The sequence below is a fragment of the Varroa destructor genome, unplaced genomic scaffold (genome assembly GCF_002443255.2).
Source record: "Varroa destructor unplaced genomic scaffold, Vdes_3.0 BEIS01000002.1, whole genome shotgun sequence".
NCBI classification, from domain to species: domain Eukaryota; kingdom Metazoa; phylum Arthropoda; class Arachnida; order Mesostigmata; family Varroidae; genus Varroa; species Varroa destructor.
The window spans coordinates 19831742-19846097 of record NW_019211455.1 but is presented as its reverse complement, the minus strand read 5'-3'; positions in this window follow the sequence as shown (position 1 = coordinate 19846097).

Sequence of the window (14356 nt, the reverse complement as noted above, 5' to 3'; positions counted from 1 at the left end):
AAGTCCAACAGTGGTTTTCTAAGCGAAGAATTTTTGAAAGAGCTCTCTAAAACTGTGAAAAGGCACTAGCTGAAAAGTAATTATGTAGTTTACGCCGAATACATACGCCTAGATCGCTGTATTTGCTATTCACTTACTATATTTTTTGAAATACAACATTGTGTTCTATAAGCGCATGACTTGCATTTCCCGTTTGTAATATCTGTGTCTTCGAGATGGAATATAGGACGGCCAAATTCAGGCAATAGGCATTTTACCGGTTGAAATACGCCTTGTTGTGAAGAGATTTTCATTGGTTGGAATTATACTGTTAATTGCTTTTCACTTCTGTGCTGGTGACTCTAGGTAAACATAAGCTCTCGAGTTAGCAGGGTGGCTTTAAAAATGTTAAGCAAAAATGATTCGTCCAATGTATTATACGTCGCAAACTAGCATTAAAATTAGGTTATTAGTAAAAGACAGCGGTTTTGCAAATGGTTGCATCTTCCTTTTCGCTAATCTTTAGCGTGCCGTTTTTAGGTAGCGTAGCGTTATTTCATACAAGAGTTTGCCACCATTGATATAAGACGCGAATGTCTTGATCGATATATATAAAGATAATTTAATCAAATTTTGAAAAGGAAAAAGTATCTGCCGTGTCCTGCATTGCAGATGTAGCAACAAAGACCTATTACCACGAATGTTAGAGCTGAGACATTAGAATAGATAAATTTATGGAGAGGTGAAGGATAACTTTTCTAAAAGGAATTTAGTCCGGGTGCATAGCAGATTGGGTGCACTGACTTTGACTTATACAAAAATATATATCATGTTTTCAGAAAAGTAACTGTTTCAAGGTCATTCGGTACATATCGCCTAGCATACTATAAAAGGCATAAAAATGTCATAAATAGACGTCAAAAGTTAGTGGAATATCATTATAATTCGTTTCGGATCTGTTTATTATACCCAAACGTATAACCTCTGCCCAGCCTACGACAAAACCTAAACCTACTGTCATCTGTTAAAATGATACTTAGAGGTGACAATCTCAAATGAAACAAAGAATAACTTTTGACCATTTCCGTTGATTCTGTCTAACAATATTTGCTATGTCATTTTGGCTCCGTGTGAATACATCCATCGTCCAATCACGTGAACGAACGCTTTTTCATTCATCATCAGTTCGGAATCTGGGTCTGTTTACAATGCGTTACGTGACGTGACGTGAACAGGCTGTTATCACAGCCGTAATGGGTATGTACCGGTAATAATTATTAATTAATACCCTTATAATATTTAATGACATATGGGCAGTAACGTATCTTGTGTATAGGTAATATTATACCGGTCGTAATGTAAAAAGAACTGTTGTCATTAATGTGAGCGGAAAGAACAGATGATTTGTAGAAACACGAATATAATTTATTTGTTGTAATTCACAGTTAAGCGTAGTGGAGTACGTTATGCTGAGTATCACCAGAGGACTCTTCTAGAGTTGAGAATGTCCAACAATTTTCGACTTACAGAGTAAATAAAATTACCGCTGCTTCTCTCCTCCATTTTGAATGCAATAACTCTTCAAGTCACGTGGAAGGTGCACAACTCAATTAGTGAATAGCTTATCAGAAGACGAAAGCAACTAAATGTACAATTTAAATGTCTAAAGTGTTTTTGAACTAAGTCCTCTTAACACAAGCATCTTTTTCTCTTTACCTGCAGTAGCTTTGGCGTAACTGCTTTATTGTTCAAACATGGCCTCCTTCCCACGCATGACTCTTGGAGACTAATGTATTTCAAATTGTATTTGACATGCTTTAGTAAGCTCACAAGCCTCAAGCTCCTCAAGGCCAGACTGGTAGTTGAAAGTAAGCAGCTAAATTAAGCCGAACCTTTGAAATTCCTTTTCAGTGTCGAATGTTAGGAATCCAAATTTTGCAGAGGTTTTTCAATTGGGGGCGTTCTAGGAAGGAACCGATCGATTTGGGGATCCTATGTCGAATCAAGGTCAACCATTAAAGTTTTCTAGACTCACTGAAAGGCTAGCCTATACGAGACAGCCATAGCGTCTAATTTAAGACTTTGGTCGACTCGAATTAATTAACCCTTCGTTTTTCAGTCAAAGATTTTCTGATATGCTACTGTTGATATGCCATTTCTGACATATTTTTATAGCTCGCTTGAAAAAAGTAAATGGACTCCTCGCAAGCAAGTTTATCTGCCAGTATGGAAAATTATGTTTTATTTCATTGAGCATTCCGACGAAACAGCAGATTCGATATTTTCGAGTACTTCGAATTGAAGCCTATGAAAGTTTTAAAATCTTTACATTTGACGCCTTGCTTTATTAATAAAAACCAATGATACGCATTAAATATGATGTGTAACCGATTAGATATGTAACCGATAACTTCGGTAACTACATAATTTTTGTTCAAGTGCCGCGTTTTTATTCGGTGTATTGTATGATGATAACTCAACATTTTAGTTTTTTGATGCACCGATGGGACTATAACTTTTCCGCAGCAGCAGTACTCCTGCTGAAAGGATTGCGCCTGTGGCGCTAGGTGAATACTATTTATAGAGAAAGGTAGTCGAAAAAGCATAAATATTGTTATAATTATTCTTACTATTATGATGCTTTATGTAGACATACAAAATCTGGAATGGATTTGTTCAAGAATTGATTTATTATTTAAGCCTTTACAGTTTCCGAATTATGCACTTGAGTACTGGAAAAACTGCATACAAAAGTTCTATTTTTTCTACTACGATTTCCTGAAGTGGACTTAAATTACTTTAGTATCTACTAATGTTTTTCTGCATCCAAGCGTTAAAAACTGCAATATCCTTTTTCAGTTCGATGGTGAAACAGTCAACAAAATGGAACTAGTTTTGGTGTCAACCGTCTTAGAAAGACCAATGTTTAATATTATAAACTAATTTAATATTATGAAAATAACTATATGCATTCGTTTACGTAATGAAGTTGGCCAAGTGCTTTAGTCACTTAAGATTTTGAAAGACCCCGTGATGACCATACATGCAACTAATTTAATTAGAATAGATGACGGTTAATCATGAGAGCTTTGCCTGTCCCGGAAGATAGGAAGATTTATAAACGTACAGGAAGTTTGCCAGCTTTTATGAAGGACAGTTATATACTTGACAGAGTTCTGTCGAGCGGTGAAATTAAAACGCAAATGGTGGGCTAAACCCGTGAAGTTTAACGTTTGTAGAGATTTCCACAAGGTGAATATTTTTGCTTCGGTTGTTTTAAATCTACTACCGCTGCAAATGAGAACAAACCCTTGAACGCCATGTACGGAAGGTTCGCGACGACTAAGTTTCAGTACATTGTTTAGATTATCGCAGGAAGCAAAGTGATTCTGGAACGCATCCCTTAGCTATTGAAGAACTAGCGCATGAACCTCTGATATGATATCGGATTGAAATATTATTCTACAGCCGGTGTTGCAATAAGTAGGGTGCGTAGGCGCTATACATGAATATCAAACATATAGTGGGTATTCAAAGAGACATATTATTAATATCTGCGCGGTAGACTCCTAAATACAGATTATATATACGTATTTAGTACAATATCACAAACCTCGAGTGTTGATAGGCTACTTTAGGAGTTTTATATTTCCCTCTCGAGTCGCCATAACGCTATAATTCACAATGATCTTTTTGAACGTGAACAATTAACAAAAGCTGTTTTTATTTATTATATCAAAAAATATTATGGCTTTAGCCGTCTGCATTGACAAGAAGCTTAGAAACGAACGATAAAATTAGTCGTTGTGTTTATTTAACGATCTACTTATACTTACATACCATTACGAACAGTTAGTATTTATGCGTGAGAAAAAATAAAAGAGAATGTTTGAAAAATAATTTATGAGTGGTGTTTTTTTTAGTTGTAGCTAGCAATGGGAAAGCAGTACGATTATTAGTTAGAGATTCCTGATATGTGATTATGTGTACTAATAAATTGTACCATTCATTAAGCGAATTGTAGCAATTATCTACACCATTTATTGATCGCATTCCTGTAGTGGTATAGATAATATCTTGTATTAACGTGTTAACATGCTACTTCTAAAGCCCCGATTAAGCAAAACGTCTACTACTACGGCGCTCATTGAATTTGTCGATTAAATTCTCTGTTGGGTCGCGTTTAATTCCGTCTTAGTTTATTAGCCTATAGAGACCATAAGCAACGTTTTTCTTCTAGTGTAAATCAACATTTTTCCAACTATAAGCTTTCACTTATTTAAACTGTCTGCTTATCGTATTTTTCATCTGTACTGTGCCGAGAATAGTATACTTAGATTGTGGCATTAATATTGATATTTTTTACTTTTCGGTGCATGCACATTTGATAACTCTCTCGTCTTTCCCCCCTTTTTTTTTACAGATGCATCCTTTTAATAGACACACATTCGAAATGCATTTGTTGTTGAGTGGACGGTGGCCAGAGTGCGCTCTGGTGCATTGAACATCATCCAGCAGCAGCCTCTTTCTCCTGTCAGGCGTTGTTCTTCTTAGAAACCTTCAAGAACTAATTAGGTTGCTAGTGTCGATACTGCCCAAAGAAATTAGCTGAGGGATCTGGGATTGTGTTTTAATTGGTGCATATTATGATTGATGTACGCAAGACATGTAAATATTCATTCATGTTCACTGAATGAATAGTGGTAGAAAAAGACTAAAGAATTCTTCTATGTTGTGGAAGAATTTCATCATTTAAGGACTGTCAACATGCGTTGTTAAAATTGTTCGTGGTTCGCTCGTCAACGGAAAATGTAAATATTAGACACGCTTTATTAGACTATTTTATTTAACGTGATCATACAATAAACGATCTAGCCTGCTACAGGCTATTGATAGTTAGTTTGCCTTCGATAGTGAAGAGCTTTCCGCATGTGTGGGACCAAACTAGTTGGGTAACTTTCATTCTCTACCAAAATTATAAGTGTGGAAATATACGTATGATGCACTACGAGTCTACCAGAACAAAGAATTACCTATTTTTTTTCTAGAAGAGTACCAGGAAGATGTCGACAGGAGGTAGGCATCAATTTGTTGTTTATCGAATAGCAGATATGAAAGAAATTTAACTGATATGGGCGTAAGCAATACTGGTGGTAGGTATTACATAGATCAAGTTCGATCAAATCCGTCGGAGCGTTTCAATCAGAAATGCGCAAGTATAGAAACGTCCCGACATGTTTCGAGGCAAAACTCTCTTCTTTATTTCACGACGGGTAATTATAACCTTTCAAGAAAAAAGTAAGAACTGATGAAGGTCGTCTCACTCGAGTTTCCATTTCAATACTTAGCAGATCGGTGTTGAAAAAGGACTGCAAACCTTGTTAAAGACGTGCGTATCAAGAGACATAGCGACACGGTACGTCATCGAATAGTGGTCCTCTGAGGCAGACAGGATGTCGATGTAAGTCATATTGGGATAATTTTTTTATCAAAATTATTCCAATATGGGTCAATGGGTTATCAAAAACTTCTGTCTTTCCTAAATCATCTTATTAATTATTAAGGGCTATTTAATGTATATCTATTGTTAAAGACCCAACAACTTAAAATGTTTAAGCAAGCTGAGGTAAATAATATAAAAGACAAATAAATTCATTTTTTGTATATACATGGGTTGATACTCAACGGTTTGCTTCTTTGGAAGCAGCACTTGGATTTGAATTGGTGTTAACTATTAGCATCGTTGTAACGCAGAGCCGTACTAATTTACTGTTATCCATTGCTTCATTAGTTGGGAATCTCATACAACTGGCTTGGTTGTTATTTGTACACTGCGTACCATAATGCTTTAAAAAATGTTCACCTTTTCCCCAGTGTACAGTATATGCAAACTTTCCGTATTCTTATTTCCGAATTAGCTTGAATTATCCGAATATGTTGTTATCTTTCGCTTTTAATAAACACATATCCAAAGATCTGCTACTGCTGATCCTGATTCTAGTTTTGCAGGGTGAACATTGAAAAACGTTTCAGCCATGACAGAGAACCCACGCGCAGCAAATGCATTTGTAAGTAATACTTCGCTGTGGATAATACTGATGGCTAACTTCGCAAGGTTCAATGCTTCCTTCAAACCCCTGGGTTCACAGTGAACAAGAGCAGCAGAACAAAAGTGGCAACGACTCCTCATCGCTTTTCACGCCTCATCTGCAACAGCCGTCACAATAGCAAACTCTGCCAGCTGTACCAGTCGTAGGATTGCCAGGCCTTTAGCAACCTTTTGCCTAGCAGTTCGTTGAGATCAATAAAATCGAGTGAACTTGTAAAAATCATGTAGTATTGTGAAATAAATGATGATAACTTTGAGTGAAATGATGCATCAAATTCTAAACACACATATACATTCTTTAGTCTATCTTTAGTTGTCGCAAATTGTTTAACGATATATTATTAAGTGCAGTCAATTTCCTGAATAATACACTTCATGACAATCAAGCTTCCTTTGAAAAACTCGTTCTTATGTATATGTACAAATATACGTTCTTGTGGCTTTTCATACATTACAGAATTGACTGTGGGTCTTGTTCCAACTGTGACAGTTGGCGAAAGATTGGATTATGGTTATGAGAGAGGTTTAAATGGAAGCGAAGAAAACAAAACATTAGGTTTTACGATGAAACGGAAGCTCGATGAGGTTATTGTAACACTCGTCCCTGACGATGGTAGCCGGCGTTTACTTACAAGATCCCTATGCAGGACCTAGTCGGGCCAAAATGAAGAAAATCACCCGGCGACAGGATGTTTCCAAGCCAGGAATTGTGAGATTCTGAGAGGACAAACAGGTGGCGAGCCAACAACGGTTCAACAAAAATTGGTAACTACACAAAAATATGACGGCCATCCTCAATCTACCATCATGCGTGTGCTTCGTTTGCTGCTAAAATAAATAATAATTATAATAAACTTCTTCTAAAACCTAAAAAAAAAAAGATAAAATAAACCTATGCTCTACTGAAATCCTAGAACCCAAGGTGCCATTGTTGCTGCTACGCCATCCCAATGTGAAATATTATAGCGTATTGCTATCTATTTGAATACCTAAATCTGTTGACCATCCACATATATTAAATAATTTAGATTTCGTGAAAATGTTGAAGTTCGTATTAACGTAGCTAATGAGCAGAGGTACGTAGTCATCTTTTTTATTTAAATATTACGATAGAAATATGGGTATATCACACATATATTTGTGCACGCATAACGCTGGGCAACTAGCCAAGCATTAAATAATTATGATTGAATACTCTCGCTCATTGCGTGCTTTTCACAGCCAACTAAAATGATTATATATATAGTGGAGAGTACTACTTCTCACTATAATAATGAAATTCAGTTTTACAGCTCTTTGCTGACATCAGGTCTGCTCGTGACCCTTACCTTTTAGCGGCTGCTTATCAGTAAATAAATAAGTGTTTCAGTTTTTGTGTCCGGTACTACCGTTAACGATTGGTTGTACCGGGAGCCAGCTCGTTAACGAGCTGGCTCCCGGTACAAAAGAGATTGCATCTACGCCTAAATTCAAACGCAATTTGGTTTAATTAACTGAGTTACGTTAATCGGCCTCCACAAAATTAGTTTTGTGAAAAAACTGACAGATCGCTGAATTTTTTAAGAGATAAGACCAGAGATGTCGATAAAGTCTCTCTGTATTTCCTCATTCAATTCTCGGTCGATAAAATTAGCATTTTTCTATTAGAGGGTTTAATAATAGTGGTATTCTTGCAGTTAATAGTAAGAAGCCACAAACGATGGAACTAGCTTACCCCACGACAAGCAGCAAAGAGAACACAATTAACAGGGGAGGGCAAAACACCAGTAAAGGTATGCATATCATGCAGCGAGCACGCACGATACAACTGCAGCATTATTCAGAGAGTTACTTTTTTTATAATTCTTTTTGGTTTTCGGCAATGCGTTATTGAATGTTCCTATTGCGCACACGCTTAAGGATTGAATCTTTTCAGTATGCTGCAGTTTTATCACAAGCATCTGCACGTGTAAAATTTTGTTGATTGAATCGCAACTAAACGGGTCAAACGGCGCTTCAAAGTAACGCGTTGTTTCCACTTGTTATAGAATACGGAAGGGTCGAAAAGATCAATGAAATATTGTTTTCTAAATTGTATTACTATTCGCTGTGACTCTACACTTAAATAAATAGCTTATTTGTCAGTGCAGACTTGCTTGGTAATTGTGCCCTTATTAACAATTACCAAGGACAAGAAACCGCAAACTCGAGTGACGCAAGGAATAACATTGAGAAGACTATAGCCAAAGATAAAAGGCATTAGAACGAAGATACTGAAATTAGCGAGCCAGATAAGACAAACAATTTTAATGCTCTGAAATAAAACTATTAAAATTAGATTCGTTACTTCTTAGAACTACATTTTATTCGTAAAAAGTGTCTAAATCTCTCTCCATAAACTTTGCCTGGTAGGGACCGGTGGAAGGTTGCTTATTATATAGTGCATACATTTTAGAATAGGCTGGGTTTGATAAATTGTAACAGTTTCTTCGATACAATGGGGCAGGTATTTTGCAGAAAAGAAAGATAAATATTTTAGTTCTTCATAAATTCAGATTATAAATGCATATCGTTTTCGGTTGCGTTGTAAAGATATGTCTATAACTAATTCTGGCGAAGTACTTATCTGCTCACATATACATTATGGCATAGTATTGGCGTTTGTGTAAATGCTAACAACATTTATTTATCTTACATTGATTACCTACTGGGTTATTTATACAGACCTGGATGACACTAAAGAGAACGAGGTCCAAAACAAAAAATATTCCAATCAGGATGGTGAAATTCATATTCCAGGTACGCATTCGATGATGCTAGTATTAATAGTATTTTTACACAAAACGATCACAAAAAATCAATACTTAATCGCCCAATTTTATTTTCGAGTCCCGTTTGAGCAAACCATGAAATTTAGGTTGCAACTATGGTGAAAAATGTTATAAATTATTTTTCTTTAACACACTGGGTTTTTCAAATAATCAATTTAAGGATACAGTACACAGAAGGCAGGATATAAGCAACACGATAGCAGTTAAAACGTTAAAAAAAAATATATATATATATATATATATATATATATAATTTTAATAGTAAAAAAAGGTCAGGCAGAAGTTTCATGGGCCAAATACCTCTACAGCAATAGCCTCGAACATTTTTGATGTCCTCAGGGTAATACAGCGCGAAATACTAATATTAAGAAAAACTGTATTACTGTCACATTTACATAGGTTTCTATTGAGGATATTTTTGGAAAAAAATTTGAATCGAATGCGATATTGCCTGATCATATGATAGTTTGTTAATAACCTTAGCAGTACTGATAATAAAAAGAAACAAACTACAGATTTAGATAGTGTCAAGGAGGAAGTTTTCAGCAGGAAGGAAGATGTGACTGCTGGCGAAAACTGCTCTAATAAAGAGCGCGAAAAGCAGAAGAAATTGATTCAAAATAGCGAAATAAACGGTTTCTAAGAGCCAACGAGCCGGAAAAAGGCGAAGGTCGGCAATGAAGTTCACTCTTCAATGACGCACCTTTTAAAAGAAAGCGGCAAAGCTAAGCTTAAGTCTTTGTTAATACCTTGTGATCCCTTTGAAGGGTACGTAGTCATATAGCATGGTACCTAAAAAAGAATTTTTTCAAATATACCGCGCGCTAAGCTTTAGATTTGACATAGAATGCTTATTACTTGAACGTGACTAAACTGGTGTTATCAGTATACTATCAAACCTGCCTTGTAAAGCTAAAGCTTCCACCGATTCCCACAGGTTAAATGTAGTATAGAGCCTGTTTCTCAAAATCCACAGCCGCAGTCCACCGGTATCAAACACGCATAAACAGAAACCTGACTTACAATTCAAGCGGTTCTATGTTTTACATTAGATTAGTTTGAATAAATGATGACATTATAGCTTGATGTGCTCGCTGGCTCTGTTACATTCCTTACTATACTGAAATTTGCAGCTTATTGAGAATGCTTCCGCAGAACTCTTTAGATATGATCCAGAAGATGGGCTACCGCCGCAGCCTGGTAGACAACCGAGCTCCAACAATTGCATCCCGGGTAAGCGCCTACAATCTGAGTCTCATATAGTTAGGGATGTATTCGTATGTAACACAGTAACGGCACGATGGTAAGTCACAGGGCCGAGTGGCACCACTGAGCAGAACGAGATCGTACCTGATCTTGAAAACCGGCTTGAAACAGGTAATGAAACCAGCAGACCAAATACGTATAAAATATACACATTGAGTCAGGGATTATTTCTCTACTTCCTTAGTAGATTCACACTATTTCCAGAAGCGTTACTTTCTCCTATTTCCAATCGTTTTACTAAACTATGAGCTCTTGCCATGACGTTGTATACATTATGCTGAGTAACATAAATGATGATGATGGCAACTAACAACAAGTACAATAGGAGCGCGTATATCGCCCGAAGTGGCGCTATACGCAGCTAAATGGAAATGGCCAAGCCAATGTTCAAAATCGCCACAACATTCAAAAACCTTTTCGGATTTTATCTTTTGATAGAAACGCCAGCTCTACTGTGGGGTACGTACCTGTACTTGTAGAGAGAGATAGAGAGAGAAAACGACACATTGATTGTTAGCAATCTTTTGAATCACGTAGGGTCCGAGATACCGGCCCAGTCATGCGAACTTTTTCGTATTGATCGACTTCTGGCATTAAATTCGAATGAATTGTTTTTGATGGCCAGGGTTATGAGGATAATTTGAATACTCACTTTTTTTTTTATACCAAACTAAATTTTAGGCAATCGGCGATACTGCCGCTAGCCGCTCAGAGAAATGAGCACAAAGGAGACCACCCCAGAAAAGCAGCTACTAAGGGGTCAGTATTAAGTGATCATGCCCCAGGTACATTACAACGAGAAGGAACATTAAATATGCACCAACCCATCCTTTGCCACCAAAAAAACTGCATTGTGTATGTATATGTGAATAATCTTTCTTAATATTGAAACATTTTCTGCGTGGTAAAATCTTAAAATACACTCTTCATATAAGTAAGCTCAGGAAATTCAGGTTTTCTATTATTCTTTTTGACGTACTTTTAATGCTTGAAGCGAGGAAGTCAGTGGGTGTGCTTCACGAAAACGGCGGTAAGAGACCCGCTAAGGAGCTCAATAGAGCTCATGCACTTAATTGACAACACGTCTTTCAATGACGGCGGCAATATCAGCGAACTTGAACCGTCAAAGGTCTGCTCATTAAACCTAAATTCTAAGAGGGAGTGCCTTTCAAAAAATCAAGTGGATGATGTGATGGATCGCAGAAACACATTGAGAAGCCTTTTCAAGCTGTGCGTATCAAAGTATATTTAGTAAATGATTCCCTTTAGCTTCACACATGCCCTCTCTTAATTTAGCTAAAGCCTTTGCCCTGTCTACTATGGAATATTTTTCATGACCGTAAACCGGTGCCTATGAATGACGTTAGTTTGTTACTAACTTAGCTCTCTAAAGAGATCTACGTTTTATGAACACTAATTAACAGTGGATCCCGGTTGCAGAAGCTATGTTCAACTTGCATTTTTCATTATTTTAACAGCGCGTTAGTTGTTCTGTTACAATGGATATGAGAAATGCCAACCTTCACGAGAAGATATTGAAAAACCGAATGAATTGATCAATCTAAACTATAACAATATTTATTTGTATCGCATTAGTCTCTTAGTTTATAGGACTGTGTTCATGTTGACGCGTGTGGCGGACGCCGCGAATGATAAATCCGGCCAGCAATATCTGTGATGACGGCTAACTAGTTGAACGCGGTAGATACGTTCCATATGAGTTCATAAGTTGCATTGAGAACAACGATGCATACACGAAGTTGTGTGAGAGATATTAGTTGTAACTGCGGTCTCGTTTATTTAACAAATTTCTATGCTCTCTGTATTTTAAAGGCTACAAGGGTACGATATCGTCGATATCCAGGATGCGCTAGCAAAAGTGACGGAAATATTGAACTTGCTAGGGAAGTTGTCTTAATGAACTGCAAGGAATTGAGGAGCAAAATGGACCAACTAGCGTGAAGGAAGATCATGAAGCTGAAGTACCCGACAATTTTAGGTAACATGCAATAGCTATCAGCAAGTTATACGGCGACTTGCTTAGTCCAGGCTAGATATATGAATCCTCTTCATCGCTCCTACAAATGAACCTGAAAGAAGCCATAAATGTCCACCGGTCCATCTGTCATCTGCTTTATAGCAACCGTTAGACATTATTCCTTTCTCATTTTGACTAGCTCTTATCCAGGTGTTTCGTGTTTAAAATCCGGCATTCAAGTCGTTAGGCATTGGGGTAAATAGCTGACGCTCAATATAACAAAACGAAGAGTGTCCGCACCTGAACTTGAACTTCGACCATGATGTGTCCATAAGTTTAGCAGCTAAATACGTTAACTACTATACTATCACGGGGAGGACCTTGTCTAACTGCTATTACACTTCAACATTACATATCAAAACTATAATCGATGATTAACTGCGTCGAATATTAGGTTCGGTGCTACTACTATTTCTTCAAGCGGTTGGTTCTTCCAATACAAAATAGAGTACGTTACCGTCCGGCTTTGAACCTAGACCGCTTCACGCGTCTTTACGTTAAATAGCCAATGATGTTATCGATGCGCCAGTTACACCAAACCGACAGCCAATAAATAAATAATTTGCAACCATCGTGCATATTAGTCGAAGAGCCACACACCAACGAAGAGTTGATCTTTAGTTAAACCTAAAAGTAGCTCAGTTGGGAAAATATCTGCTTGAAGGAGCCGACCAGTTAAAGAGCTAAAAAATACTCAACGGCATGTTGAAGCCTTGAGATCCCCCGAATAGACCTATAAAATTTCCTAGTGAGGTAGCAAACCCAGATTGTAAACCTAGCACCAAGCACAGACCGTTGCATGCCCCAGAATAACACTGTATTTGTCTTGTAAAATCCAACGATTAAGATATACATTTTGTGACAGCACCTAAAATAAGGACTTTTTTAAAACCGGAACGAAGAAAACATCAACATGTACATCTAATCATATAATATTAGAGCTATTTTGCTACGCCAAAGAAAGCGTGTGACTCTTAAATTCTCTCTGGTCTTTGAAGCGGATATCTTAATAGAAGAGCGGGGTAAGGCAAAAGAGTACTATTGAGTACTGTGTACCACTAAGAATAAAATTCTACCATTTAAAGGATTAGATGATATATAATAGCATTTTTTGGCAGAAGTCGTTTCAGCATAGGTTCTTGTATAGAAATCTGCAAATATTACTGGTGATTACAAGAGAAACTCTTGACTTCATGTTACCAGGATATTAGTCTGTGTTATCAGCACACCTTTGTTCATCGATTCAATGTCTCTACCTGAATTAATATTGCTCCACAGGCATCTGCTTCGAGAATTAAACATAAGTAGCTTGACCTTTTTTTCTTTTTGAATGTATACGGCAGTAATGCCGATGGGATAATATTATAATAAAAAAAATAAAAGGTTAAACACAAATGTTATCATTTAAAAGTGTATGATAACAGTCACTTAAATTTGACCTGACAGAAAAGAGCAGCGCGTGCTTCCGGATCGACGAGCCGGGCCCACTTCAGTTGCATTTTTCACCATAATAGGCGAGCTAGGTTCCTAAAGGAGAAAGTAGGAGCCTCTTCATTCTGCTGGCATACCCGACTTGTTAACATGTTTTTTCCCTTTTAGGAATTTATTTAATCTAATCTTTGTTTGTTCTTCTCTTTAAGGAGCTGCCTGGTCAGTCTGTTCTCGCTGTCCCAACGATCTCTTGATGTACAACACACAAAGCCCCTTAGAAATCCTCTCAAAGCTCCGATTATCTTTTGGTTAGAAAATGTGGTTGTCCTGTGTTCTAGCATCGCGCCAAGGCGTGCAGCGCTTTTTGCTGCGTCCGTACCAAATAAGCCGTCCTTATATGATGCAGATTGTGCTGAAACAGCTTATACCCTTACGTGAAGAAGTACAATAGTTCGTCTTTTGACCTCTTTCTAATGTTCAATATAACCTTCTTCACAGCTGCTCCAGGGGCATGGAGAGGAATCACAGTCCAATAGCTGTGTCATTCGCCAAGCAGATTTTTTCTTGCGTTGTCTGCCCGGTCCTTCTATGTCAGCTGTCGTCCCCTTCATATCCTGCAGGATAGTTACTTCCAAAACGAGTCTGTATGCATGCTGATTTTTGTTAGATACTTACTCAGCCCCGGCTACCACGTTCCTTATGTGCTTTGTGCCCCGCACGGTC